At 41.7% G+C, this 14,952-nt stretch overlaps 1 protein-coding gene across 5 annotated transcripts in view; it reads left to right on the top strand.

Annotated features, from left to right (window-relative positions):
* LOC105569266 (E3 ubiquitin-protein ligase MYCBP2) overlaps positions 1-14,952 on the top strand; it is a 177,670-nt gene that overhangs the window by 26,309 nt on the left and 136,409 nt on the right. The gene's annotated exons all lie outside the window — the stretch shown is intronic.

Here is a 14,952-nt window from a genome sequence, read left to right as displayed (position 1 = left end):
TCGGCAAACTTCCCTCCCTCGACCAACACACTCAGTACGTCCTCTGCTCCGTTGCGGCGCATCTCGTGGCTCCGCTTCTCGCTTTGCCCTCTTCTATGAAAATCCGAAAGTCTTTCTTTTTTTAAACAAGTACCTTTAATCTCCGAATACTTTAATCTCTTAATACACGATGATATATAAACTTTGCATCGGTATTTAAAAAGTTATTCGCATTCTGTTGGATATTTTACAGGCTTGAACTTTCCAAGATTTGTGTCGTGTTTATTCGTACAAGTTCTGTCATTATTAACTTTGAATATTTTTACCGGATCAATATTTCCCTGCCTCTCGTATTTCTTCGCGTATTATTTTGCTTATTATGTACTTCTTTAAGTACACAGTGAGTCTACTGCTTCTTCCTGAAAGATGGGGGCAGGAGATTTACATTCTTGATCCACCGACCTTTTTCAGCGTGCGCCAATTATTTTTCGCTAATATCGGAGCAGGTCGACATTTGTTATTATTACCGTTTGCCCATCATCGAAATAATGTAATAATTTGTCGAGAAAATAACGCGAACATCACTATTTAATTCGCATTAACTTTTCTTTCTTATCTCATTGGGTATCTTCAGTGTGACCCTTTTTCGACTCTTTCTCCTTCTTACGGTTGCAAACTTCTTATCAGTCACAACCGATAAGACACGACTGATATAAGGCTCTTAAGTCTCTCGGTACTTTGGCGGCTACGATGTTATCTTTCTTTGGTAATAGCGAAGAATTTATTACCAATCTTCACGGAGAGAAAACGTGGCAATATTTTAGCGTGTTATAGTTGAGATTCCTCGTTAAGGGATAACTATTCTTTCAACGAGAAATCACTGTTCTTTTGTTTTAATCGAAAACTCTTCCATTCGTTTATTTGTTCCGCGTTTTGTACGTGAATGCAAGGTCTACAATGTATTGACAGTTTGCACTTTTTTTTCTACTTGTCATTAGCATCAGATCGGAAAGGCGAGATATTTAAATGAAGTCGGAAACCAAGTTTGAGAAGCTAATAACTGCGTTGAGTTATCCGAGTTGACAACCCATGATAAATTGCTTCTGATAAAAGCGTACCACTATTTTCGTATTTTCATGTCCCCTTGCATTTCGTGAATCTTTAATAATGTTTAAGGATTCATGCGAGAAGAACGATTGGCGAATGAAGTTTAAACAATGTTGTAGAATCCAAATTCTCATTAGCTTATAAATTCCTCTCGTCTCCGTATTATTATATCATATAAAATGGATCGTGGCTTGTCACACAAATTGGGATACAAAGCGAGATTGTGAAACATTCCTTTCCTCTTATTTTCAACATTGATTTCGCCATTTACTTTTCTGACAAGATGTCACAGATGACATCGCGGCGCTTTAAAATCCGTACGACGGCCTTCAACGGATGTTACTGCTCCCGTTGCGTCGCGATATTTTGACAGCCATGGATTTTCGGGACATTGGATTTCCGTCCTACATTGATCCGCTTCGAAAATCGCGGGGTTTACGGAAGAAAATACAGACAGAAACGCATACGACATACCATTCATTTCCGTAATTGTACGACGCTTCGTAGCTTCGGTAACGACGATTTTTCACAATCGACATTGCGAGAATACTGTCCGGATTGCGACCGTTTTATTCCGCAGCACAAGAATATTTCACGATAAACGCGGCTACTACCGTGCTTAACATTTAAATTTTAATATTTAGATTTATCTTTTTCCCGCTTTTTTCCCGACCGTTCCAACCATTCGTATTATGCTCCTCGTACACCATTAAACTTGGTGCACATTGGTAAACGATAAGCGATGAGCTTCGAATTCTGAAGCGAGATGCGGAATTTTATTTATGAAAAATAATTCTGACGAGATTAACTCAATGAACGTGTACACGACGACAACAACACTCGTAATTCAGATTATTTTGTAATATTAATAAAATTGTCAAAAATGTAGGTATTTCTATGTTTGTTGGTAATCATAGGAATGCTATAATTATCAGTTATCAATGGTGCGGAGGTGCCGGTCGTAATGCGAACGCTACCGTTTCTCGGCGATGCATACGTGTTGATTGAATAGCGCGTGCTTGTGAATTTTATTTAGCAGCTAGCGTGCTTACTCACCTCCCCATTCATCGCGAGCAAGTCATCGCTTATCGCCCGCTGATGTTCGCGCGCGGTCTTACGTTACACTTGTACCCAGTTTCGTCTCCGTGCCGCAAACCATGTCGCGACATGATGTTGCGTCGAAACCTCGGGCCGAAATCTCACGCGAGGGATCACGCGGGTCGACTTTTCACCTTCAAGTTCGCGGAGACCACCCTGGCGGGGAGCCGATAAGAAACGTATTTCGATGATCGATTTGTCGCAGGCGCGCCGACATTGCTCTCTCGGTGCGGCCAAACGTCATATCGCACGAGTAAAATATCGAGAAGCTCGCGATCTGACTGTCGTTGAAGATTAATCGTGACCGTGGCTACCCCCGATAGATTTTCCAATTTCGATATGACGTTGAAAAAGTAGCGCGACTTGGGCGTAGGTCGCGATCGTCTAGACGGAAATGCACGCTCGAGCGGAGGGTACTAAGTATTCTAAATTGATATCACTCGCCGTAATCGCGATTGATTATCAGTCTGTCGTTTCGTATGACGTATTACTGCCACTACGCGATTGCATCGTCAATTTTTTATTTGACCCAAACCGGTGATTAATTGCCGGTACACACAGGCATGACCTACTTAGAACGGCAAATTCGATAAGCCCGCTAAAAACTGTCATAATGATGCTTATAATTTTTCTTACCAAGTGTCATTCTCTAACACGAATCGTAACTTTTCTACAATATATCTGTTTTTAATCTTTTTTTGGCGACTTTCTTCAACTGTAAACGTTTGCTCTTCTTTTGGGGGAAATCGGTATAGATTACCATTGAAAACACAGTGAATACTCACTGATTCACAGTTATAAGTATAGTTGTCATTGATAATTCACCGATTGACTTTTAGAGAGAGAGTAGGTCTTTCTAGTACCAAGAATTTTTATTGACCGAATGCTTATTGCTAGTATCGAAACGATAATGCTTGGTGGTACGTGTGTCTTTATGCCGTCGTGTCGTTAAAAATTTATTCGTGTCATACGGCGTTTGTATTTCTCGAGAAACGCTAGGTCGATATAATTTTTCCGACGCTCATACTAACGACTCCTTCCGAGGCGCTTGAAACATTCATACGTTCGGTACGAGCTTTTCTCGGGGGAAAAAAAGTGAGCCTACTGTGTAACATTGTCATGAATTCAACCAAGAGATGGCTTTTTGCGAGTGGATCTTGCGAGAAGGACAAGAGGAAATGCGGCGGCGAAATGCACCTCGTCAAATGGAGCTCGTGCACGAGAATGCTCGCTCAGCGCTCCGAAATGCACCTGAAAATTTGTTTTACCGCGCGGTGAAAACAAAAGTGTACATACCTCGCCAAATGGGAAAACTTTGCAGTCCGAGGACGAAAGGGATTACGTGAGAACGTCCGCTGTACGCACTGTGCACGTGTCAGATGCAAGAACAAGATAGAGAAATGAGAAACTCGCCAGAGAACTTTGAATTTTATCTTGGACAATAAATAAGGAATTAACAGAGCGGAGTAGTTTTCGTTGGCGTTTGCCCCGGGATGATTCTTTAGTTGAATGACGGTGTCTCGAAGCAATCGCGGAGACTCGTTTAGTTAAACTTTTCATTATTACCATTTCGATCGGGAATAGATCGCGGGCGAAAGACTCGACTCCTGCTTCGTTGGAACGGGAAAGCTATTCGGTCAATCATTGGAACATTGTTATTTTAGCTCAGTCACTGAAGTGGAGCGTGGAAGCATTAATTACTCACGCGTCAGTAGTTTACTTGAAAATAGCTTGGAGCCAGCTGACGTGAACAAGAAATCCCACTAGGAGTGCGAAAGGTTAACGGAAACGATATTTCCATGCGCGTCAGCGGAGATATGAAGCCACCACCCCGAGGTGGTCCACCCTTCGTCAGTAGGAGATCCGGATTCGGAGGAACGCGCCGGGGGGGATGAATCGAATCGCGCGCAACGCTAAGAAAGGTAATCGTTGGGCCGAGGGTGGCGGCCGACCGCAGCCGGGCGCGGTGCAGCTGCAAATTCCGAAACCAGAAATTCAGAGCTCGATAACACCAACGGGACCATAAATGTAGCGTTTCGCAACGACGTGCGCCTTGCAGCTCGGCGGCGATATACACCGCTGTTTCCCACCGGAAGTTATAATTGTTTGCCGAGTTTCTCCGGTGCTCGATGCCCTCGGGAGGGCAGCGTTGTATCTGACTCCACTCTTCCTGCTGTTTTCAGCGTGGATGGCGAGATCGAGGGCAAGGGGAGGAAGAGCGATAGAAAGGAGAGTGCTCGTTACTCGCGCGCGGCCGTATGATTTCGTTACGACTCCTTCGTCCGTACGCGCAATTTCCTTGTCCAAAGCTCTCGTTGCATGCACGACGTTAAAAGATTCGCAGCTCGTTTCTCACCTATTCGGACACTGTCGATGCAATGGAATTCCAGTGGACGAAACGGATGGCACTCGGTGCCAACTTTTCAGGTCGGGATCCGGACTTGAAATAACTAACGAGATACAGAAGCGTATAATACTCACAAGTCACTCGGGGAAGGTCGACCTCGAAGGGTGAAACGACATTTTAACGGCGTCGACGTTTTTGTTCGCGTGCGTCTCGTGCGACGACATAAATTTCAGTCTCGTGTTCGTCTATACTTTCCGACTCTCGGTATGGTACCGCCGCACCGCTACCTGCTTCGGCAGAGAACAAAATATCGAAACAACGTTCCATCCCTCCCCTCCTTTCTTTCACGGAAGACTCTGCGCGCTCGAAAAATATTAACGATAAATTCGCCGTCCCTTCCCGCCTCTACGTTCACGCTGCTCCTCTTCTCCGCGCTATCCTCAGCTATATCCCCGCGCACGCGGGGAGGCTAATATCTTTTATCATTTTTTAGATATCGCTTTGCGATCCGGGTAATCGAAAGAGCGGTATACGATATCGTATATAAATACAGCCGTAAACTTGCGCGATAATAATCTTCAGACAATTTTGCCGAGTAAAGGTGGTTTGGTTTGAGACCACAATGTTACATTAGTGTACGAGGGTGGGTTGAAAAGTTTTGAGCCTATCGTAGAAACCATTTTTTTTTCGGTCAAACTCACTTTTATTTTTCGACACCAGCGATGCTCCAACTGCTTTAACCCGCCCAAATAATAGTTGGCGTCTGCAAAATAGGCATCTACGGATGCTATGACCTCCTCGTTCGATGAAAATTTCTGTCCTCCGAGCCAAACTTTGAGTTTAGGAAACAGAAAACACTCACTGGGGGCTAGAGCTGGTGAATACGGGGGGGTGGTCATTCAGTTCGAACTGCAATTCGTGAATTTTGGCCGTGGCGATCGTCGAAGTGTGAAACGATGCGTTGTCTTGTTGAAACAACGAAAATACTAACATCCACCGACACAATTTTTAGAGGTATCCTTCAAAGCATGTACAGTGAATAGTTACTGGTTTGTAAAATTTTAAGGACGAGAAATGTTAAAACTAAATTTATCACGTCTTCAGCTTCATCTACCTTTTTACACTGGGAGTGTCACTTACATTGTGTATTATATTTGTATGCAAATACGTAACATGTATATCTGCAATGGATCATACATCCAGTTGCGATGTTGTTACGTATTTATAATGAATCCGGCGAATGAAAGTTACGAAACTTTCTTACTTCTCAGTAAATCAACAACTTCGCAACTTAAAGTAACTCAGAGGGAGAGCTACGCTTGATTTTTGTACGGTGAAAAAAAAAGTGAAACTCCAAATGGAGATTTCGCTTACTATCGTATCCGTTTGATTATATCCGCGGCACAAATAAGGGATCGCTTTAAAAAAAAAATGATGTCCCGAGCGAGCGCGTCAAAGCGAACGCGTAAAATCCCGCCGCGCTTCTCGCGCGAAAAGTGAATCCCTTTTTTTCCACGTCGACAGAAGAGACACGCACGCGTACACACAACAGCCCGGGTGCGTGCGATGTCGACGCGTGAGTGCACGTATAAATATTTATCCGCGGGTACCGCGGTGCGTGCAGCCGCCCCTCTTGACTCTGACACGCGCGCGCGTGGCATATTTTTTTTTCTCACTCTTGTCTGGAATCAACTTTGCAACGGGTTTACAACGAAGGAAAAAAAGTTTTTTCGTCGTGCTACGGCCGGTGCCGCATAAATTTGTATTCACGCCGCAACCCCGTCGTAACTTTGTGCTCCGTAAATTCGCGGCGTATTTATGGAAAATAATCAGCGTTCTCCGTCTGAAACTGTTAACGTCACTTGCTTCAGGAATCCCGCCGTCGCGTTGCATAGCGATGCCCCTTCTTTTTTGCATTAATGCATCTCCAGCAAGGTCTTTTTGCCGTAGATCGGTGGCATCTGTCACTGTCGCCCGATCGTCCCTATCATGACTTACGTGTTCCGATAAGAAATTGCGGATCGTAGGAATAGCGCTGAATTACGGTCGCGCTCGTTAATGGCCGTTACCAGTCCGAGAAGAGACTTTTTCGATAATTTGATTAATTAATATAATTTTATCTATAATAACGATCGTAAGATTTATGAATCCGTCGCGCGCCATTAAGATTTCGCCGATAGCGCATCGGTGGAACTTATTTTCTTAATTGTTAATTATTCTTTTGTAGACACAAAGTGTTTGTAGTACTCTTATCTTTTTCGCGTCTTGCGCGCTGAATTAATAAGAAAAATGAACTATTTCAGTTATTGTCTGAAATAATGTAAATACGAGCGGTATTCATTTCCATTTATTCATATTTTCGACTTTGCTTAACGTTGAAAGTTTCTTATTTTTTTCCCCATTCTTATTAACACGCGCACACGTACACAGTTTTTACGCATTAGTATCTAGCGGATTGTAAGCGACGCAAATTTTAAGTGGCTACGCGTGCTCGTAAATGTTCTTAACGATTTTCCTGCAAAAAACTATGTTGCGAGGGAAACGGAAGCAGAAGTAAAGCTACGACCTGTGAGAGATTTATACATCGCGTTACTGTTTTAATAAGCAAAACGCGAGCGTAAAGTCGGTCACCCAATGGAAGAAAAGTGAGAAACGAAGTTCGTTTGATATTGCGCCTTTTCCTTTAAAACGTCGTTTATCGTTTAACCATGTCAATTTATTACGAGTTAATTAGAACGAAAATTAGGGCTAATTGAAATAAACATTAGGAAAGCAGTGATACGCGTAGATATCTTAAAAGTTCCATATAAAAATCTTTAATGTTACAAGATTTCTATAGAGATTTTTGCAAATTATCAGAAAGGCATAGATGAAATAATTCTTTAAAATAAAAGGCTTCTAAATAATTTAGAGAACTTTTGAAATACCTGATTAATTTTGCGAATCACTATAAATGTAATCGAGTTGGAGAACACGTCGATAGAACGCAATGTCGCCCTTTCACGTCAAAGCTGGAAATCTTTCGTAAAATTGAAATAGCGCCTCGACGTGATAGCAGAAACGTAAACGAGGCCAATGAACGAGAGAAAGAGAGGCAGAGAGTTAAAACGTCTCTCGCACGGAGTAATTAAAACTCTGAAAGTCTCCAAGTCGCTTCAGACCCCACGTAATTTGCAAAAGCCTTCCTTCCTTCCTTCCTTCTCTCGATAGCGAGAAAGATGAACTTTGTGACCGCATACCTTCCCGATATCTCTCGCGCTATCGAGGCCCTACCACTATTTTCTTATGTCGGTTTTCGCCGTTTTCAGCGATGACTCAACATCGGTCGTTGTACCACTTTGCGCGCTCGCTTGTTCGCGTCTTCCTTTAATTCTCGCGAGCCATTTGACGACGCGGTATTATCGAATCCTGTGAAAGCGTGCGATAGATGCATTTCGGCCGGTTCCGTGGAATAAAAAAAACATAAATTGCGGCGGCGTACAGAAAGAGAGCGGCGTAGGAGGGACGGGTGCGGCACCGCAGGAACGTTTTGAGGGATGGAAGCCGGTGGGGTGACAAGTTGTGTCGTTGCGGTGTGGATGGTGGTGGGCCAGGGTGAGCTTTTAAAAAACCGGATACAGCCGGAGTGTTGGCCATTGAAAGGCCTGACGTGTGGATGCGACCCTTTGAGGCTCAATATACCATATACCGATATATACCGTAGATGTGTTTACGTGTACCTTCTCCCATACTACCCCGCGAAAGTTCGATCTGCCAAGCAGCGGGCGCCCGGGATGGTAGTTGGCAGCTCGCAGCGTCGAATCACCGGCGTTTCGCGCAACTTTATCACGGCTTTGAAGCGACGGATTTAAGAGGGATAGAGTCCCTCTCGCGAGAAGAATAAATAAACCCAACGGCTTAGACCTTACGCAAGAAGCGCGTGGAGAATTATGCTCTGTCTCGAGCCGCGATTATCTCGATTCTTTGTGGATTAAATTAATCTTTCATCAAGGGATCGGGCAACTTTTGATATAAATAAGTTAAATGACGCAGGTTACCTTTGAAAAAAATATCTCTACTTCTCAAGACACGAGGTCTAGGAATAGATTTCTAAAATCTATGCAAGTTTAGCTTTATCTCGAGGTAATATACCTCTGACGTGAATACATCGCGACAAGCAAATCGACGGGGGAGGAAAAACGCAAGGTAGATGTATGTCAAAAGAGAATCACATCGGAAACTGCATCAGCTGCCTCGGCTACAGCCGATATGTACGTTGTCCATAAGTCTCGTCTAATTAAAGTTATATGGCGACTAACGAATAGCAAAGAGCCGCGAGCTACATAGGTCGTCGGCTGCACATTTCACGCGCGCGCGTGCTGATACATAAATGAAAGAGACAAAAAAGAGTGGCAAAAAATCTACGTCAAAGCTAAATCTCTCGAAGCGCGGATTATCGATGCGCGCAGCTAGAAGGTGCGCTTTACTGGTACACCGTGGATGCTTTTTTTGTGCCTCTTCTCTGCTACGCAGCGTGACGATGAGATTCGCATGCGTGTCAGTTTATATACATATATGTATATATATATATATTCTTTTTTTAATACCGCCAGTACTACTGGCAGAGTTTGAAATTTAACCACGGTCCGCGTGCACGAATACGAAGAATGTATTACCGGGACAGGTGCGAGTAAGCGGCACATTTCCGGGTTACGACGCCCGATGCGTTCGCCGAGAACAATGAGAAATGAATTTGTCTCTCGTTTCGCGTATGGAAATTTTGAGCTGCGATGCGGCATGCGGCATGCTGCCACAAAACGCCAAAGGACTGAATAAATAACTATTCTTTTGCCAAGATATATTTGTACATGTATTACAAAAGCAGTTGCAATTAATTGGATTTGCAAGATATTATTAATCATTGTAACTACCTTGATTTATTGATACGTTGTTCTCTATTAACGCGTTTTATTTCGATAATATATATTTTATCGCTATTATATTTTACGGCAATCTCCTGTTATTATTGTTTGTGATTATTACATTAAATGAATAAATATCTTACAATGAAATACTAAACCCGCGCGAAGGTAGGAATAAAATAATATGAATATCGTAATATTATCTCTTTCTCTTCTTGTTTATTTTTATTGCCGTAAAATAATACGAAGATAATGTGTATATAAATTTTTATCGTAATTTATCTATTAAATTTCTACTGCATATCAAATGTCGCATTTAAAAAAAATTCAATTTTATACTTTTCTAAAATAAACACCTGATAGTCAAATCAAAATTTCTACAAAATCTTTCAAGTTTTGCAAAATTTTGCAATTTGTGATACTTTAACATTATTTTGTAATATTAGAACCAAGTATAATTTTGTCTAATAATCGTTGACATAAAAGCATTAGCGTAGATACGTAATGCAACGCGAATCATAAGAATAATTTTCATATATAGCATATACTCTTTTCTCATCTTTATTTTATAGCTTTCACCTACTTAAGGATTTGCGCAAGATCGATTCATATAATACAAAGCACATAGCGGATATAAAGCTGGTGTATACTATTATAATTGATTTATAATTCTTGCAAATTTTACGAACCGAAAGATAGGATTATTTGATTGAGGTCGGAAATTTTGACAAGAAGCTCTACACTATAACGTCGCTTAAACACCTTTCAGATCAGCCCCTTTCGTTCTGATTTTGCTGTATCAATCGGTGATGCACAACACTTTGCTTTCTTGTACATTCCGTTTTTGTAATCTCTCGGCTTTGCAGCCTCGTCGATTTTGTCCGCAGAAGCGGACAATGTCGATATGATAACCGCGTCGAGATGTCGATGACTGAGAAGAATACGGAGATGCTGCACGTGCGAACCCCAATAACGCGTTATCGTGACTTACATTTTGCGATTTTGTGCAACGCTTCGAAGCTCACGAAATTTCAATACTCTTATAAGCTTTTATTCTCAGAGGAATTTTGCACATTTATTACATTCTTACGGAAACTTTATTTCTTTTTATTTTATATGTAAGAAATAATATGTGACAACTCCTGAATTTCTGTTGCCTGAGATTTATTGGTAGACTCGTATTTATAATCGTTGAATGAATCGATAAATTTATAGTTGTTCGAATTAATTAATTGCACGGGATAATAGTCCAGCTAATTGTGTTGGAAATAATTGCATTTCTTACAGAGGCGAGAGTTATACGTTTACGTACATCAACTAAATTGTGATGCAACATCCCTAAGTAATTAAAATTTTCTCGATCGAACAGAGTCGATCAAAATCAACAGAGTAACCTTAAGTAATACTGTACGCAGAATGATTTGTAAAATGTACTTATAGTAACAATCGCTGAACGAAGTAATTTGAGAGAGAGAGAGAGAGAGAGAGAGAGAATATTAGGTATAGAATTTGTAACGTATATTTGTTTCTTATTTCGTAGGCGGGATAACGAATTCTCAACTATGTGTTTTTTTGCCCGCACGGCATCGTGCGACGTGCCCCGCGCCCGCTATTGTGTACGCAAAGGTCGTCGCGGTATCATTCGCTCGCCGAACCTCGAGCCGGCAGGCAGTGTCGCGAGTCGTTCCGTGCGTCGTATTATTTTTACGTTATCAATTTCCGAAACGCGATCGCGCCATCAGTGCGGGAATAAAACTCTACTAATTTGTACACGACGGCTCTTTATCAACGTACATAGATATTTCACGAGATTAGCTTATCTAATAAAATTTGAACGTAAATCGTAATACTTGATCGTGATTACATCTCATTTACGCATCACGCTTTCAATTATCTGTCGATTTCAGTGTATTCTGCCTTTCAGTTTCGAGAAACGATAAAGAAATTAGTGTACGGCTTTAGTATTTGTGTTGTTTGCTGCATTTCGTTCTGTTATACTTTGTAGCTGAAACAGGCAGGAAGTAGAGAAAGTCGGTACGTTATAGCTCGAAATGTAATCAAGAATTATCTTAGTTAATTGTTACAATTAATAGACTTGATCGTAGTGAGTGGCTTCGCTCGCACAATTCAGATTGTTTGACAATTTCTACTTTCGAATCGAGAAAGCAAAATAACGTGTTGCCGGTTTGAATGATTTGCTTGACGGAAAGTCATACGAATAATACTTTGTGCGTTTTGCGGCATTTCACGTCGCGTACGGGAGTGTCACGAGAAATTTCGCGCGATCGCAATTAATCATTCTCGCGAGTGAATATTGTGTGAGTGCCACAAGATCTGAGAGGAGGAGGAGGCCCGGGAGGCATCGGGCAACGGCGGAGCAACCATGAGGTGAGTGTTTCATTTTATATATATATTATTTGCTACCTGCAAAATTAATATCTACTCTCCGTTGGTCAAATGATTTGAATAAGAGTTACGCACAACAATATACGTTAAAATCTTGTGAGTTTATATTATATTTAAAAGAAAGAGGAATCTTTCGAGTACTTAATAATTATTTTATTAAATATCTGTTTAAAGAGTATATAAAATATTTAATGCAATAATTTCGATTTTAAATAATTATTCTATAATAATCATATATTTAAACTTTACAGTGCGGTGTAGACAACAACTCCGCTGTTGCGAATCGTATTGGTAAGTGGGAAACTTTTTTAAATTTAAAAATTTATATGGTGGATCTATTACACCTAAAAGTTGCATTAGATCTACATTATGTGTTGACGAAATATTTATGTATATCGAATGTATCGATGTGAAATAAAAATAAATTGTGTACAAATAAAGTAGGCTAGGAACAAAATTGATAATATCTATCAATAGTTGATAGAGTGAGCGAAAGAGAGGCGGATAGCGCACGCAACGCTATTATCAAATTGCCGTATCTAAAAATGGGAATTGATTTATTTTGATGCGTTAAGAAGACCCGAAATCGGTCGAAAACTCGTTCTCTCCACTTTTATACTTTGTATTAAAATATTTTTCTATTTCGTTTCGCCACGGTTGGGTTGTGTCTCCTCACAACAAAGCCGGATTATTGAAGGATCTTTCGAACCACAAAATGGTCGATTTGAAATTAATCGAGCGGTACAACTGCAATATCCCCGAGAAATATCGCCATAGGTACAAGTTGGAGAGTCTCCGTAATTAAATATTGAAGAGCGCGTATTACAGAAGTGGCGATTTAATCGGCTTTGGGGCTGTCGGCAAAGCGGGTTTGCCTGAGAGATCTCTCACTCTTTGTTCCTTTTTTTGCGTGGTATTTCGATCTGGGATATTGTTGGCGAACGCAAGTATATACAGTGGGCGACGTACGAATTTTGTGCCCTCGCGCGAATTTACGAGTGACACGGGACTTCGGATTTCGATAAAAACTTAATCACGCGCTGCCGATGAGAATCGACCGTGGGTTGCTAATAAATTGAGAAGCGGAACGACCGCCCTGCGTATCCGGACAATATCTCAACAGTGTAACGCATGATTTTATTAAATATTTTTCACCTGCATGCTCCCGGGAACCGGTAACGCCGTGTTCCTTCGTGACGTGAACGTTCTATAATTCTTTGCTCGGTTTTCGCGCATCGAAGAACGCGTCGGGTGTTATTTATTTTCGTAGCAAGACAGGGCGAACGAAGAATTATAGGCGTCGCCTGTTGGCTCGTAAACGGAATTTATTAATACACGGTCAACCGTAATAAACTACGTTACGCTGCGACGGCCGGCAGTTCCGACATCGGCGTGGCAATCTCAGACTCGTTTGGCGCTCGTTATGAATCAATTGTTCGTGCACGTGCTTGCGACGGGGCCGTTACTTGAATTTTTACGGGACGAAAATATTTTCGACGGTAGAGAGCAACAGCATCGTTGTATTATTTATCTCAAGCCATGATAAATTTACGGTTGCCCTCGTTAGAGTCAATATTCTTCAACCGAGCTTTGCTCGAGTTTTGCAATCCACCGGGCGTTATGATTGAGTTACTAATAACGTTACTTTTTGCTCGACTTTCTGAAAGCCCTGCAGCAGCTCGCCTTCACACGCCGGCCGATTTCTTCGCCGTCGTGAAAATTACGAGCGTAGGCGCCACCAACGTCGCTGCCAATGCTCTAGTTTCAAAGAGGTGTTTAACAAGCTCGTGAAATTGATAGGTTCGGGAAAATATTTTGTAGGTTAAATTGAAACTCCGACCTGCACAGAATACCATAAATGCCAGAAAGAGAATATCCGAAATTGTTGCTACTCCATAAATAATGTTTACACGTTTACACGTAGCTTACAAACATTACAAATAGAGTGTGGAAGCATTAACGAAGAAGCAAAGTTGAAAATATATCTGTACAGCTTTTGTTTCAATTTTTCATTTAAGTACACGTACGATCCAAGGCAAGTTGTGACAATCTGTTTCGCGGAGTCGATAAAAAATCGGAGGCAGATGAGCGCCGGAATTAGAAACTATGCGGAAATTCGATCGGGAATACCTGAGGGTTCGTCGACCGTTAGTTACGCCGTTGGTGCCGATCGATAAGGAGACTTCCGTTTTACAATTAAGGTCGGCCACTTTCGCGCCCTATACTTTATCGAAGTGCAAGTACACGAGTATCCGGACCGCGGAATATACGTAAAGATGGATAGCAATAATTTTGGCACGGGCTATCATTTGCCTATCGCGAGGAGAAGCAAAGTGGTCTCCGTTTCCTGCTCGTAGCGATGAAAGATTTAAGATAACGATTTCAAACGCGCGGAGTTGGCGTAAAACGGGGCTATTTGGTTTACGGGTCTTTTCAGCTCTGCATTCAACACCGCGGGTGGATGGAAAAAGTTTAGTCATTACAGTCGCGCTTTAATATTCCATGTTTTCACGCTGATGTCGGTGCATCGTATAAGGCTTTATGTAAAATGCAATGTAATAATTGTGCAAGAAAGTAATCGGAAGCTAAATGGTCTTTACGTTATATTCAAGTTAAATCACACATTTATTAACGAGTGCATTATTGAATTTTGACACGGAAAAATTGTACGTTGTTGCAAAAAGCACAACATAATCGGCACTGAGCGTTGCTTACACGGCGGATAAAAAATTTTTCACACAATAGAGATGCGCGCAACGAATGTGATTTATTACGTTCCGCGTGATAGAGTAATATTTAAACTCGGAGCAATATCGCTCCGGAATTTTTTGTACGCGTGTGTACGATGAATCAATTTTATTATCGTTCGATCGGGTCTCTCGCGATAAAGGACATCGCGCGTTATTTCCACTTTCCGGAATAACGGCCGTTTCTATTACATTCTTGATGGAATCCGTATTGCTAAAAGTATACCGCCACGCGAAAAATCCTTGTAACCGTTTCCCGCGAGACTTATGGTCGCCGTTCGCGGCGATAAATATTACCGTCCGACAACAATGTGCCCTCCGACTATTACTTGCATGTGAAAGAAAGGATTTATCGGCGATATCGTCC

The sequence above is a fragment of the Vollenhovia emeryi genome, unplaced genomic scaffold, assembly GCF_000949405.1.
Source record: "Vollenhovia emeryi isolate VEMERY1.0 unplaced genomic scaffold, V.emery_V1.0 DF939125.1, whole genome shotgun sequence".
NCBI classification, from domain to species: domain Eukaryota; kingdom Metazoa; phylum Arthropoda; class Insecta; order Hymenoptera; family Formicidae; genus Vollenhovia; species Vollenhovia emeryi.
Note: the sequence above shows the minus strand (reverse complement) of the source record. Positions and strands in the feature narration are given on the sequence as shown.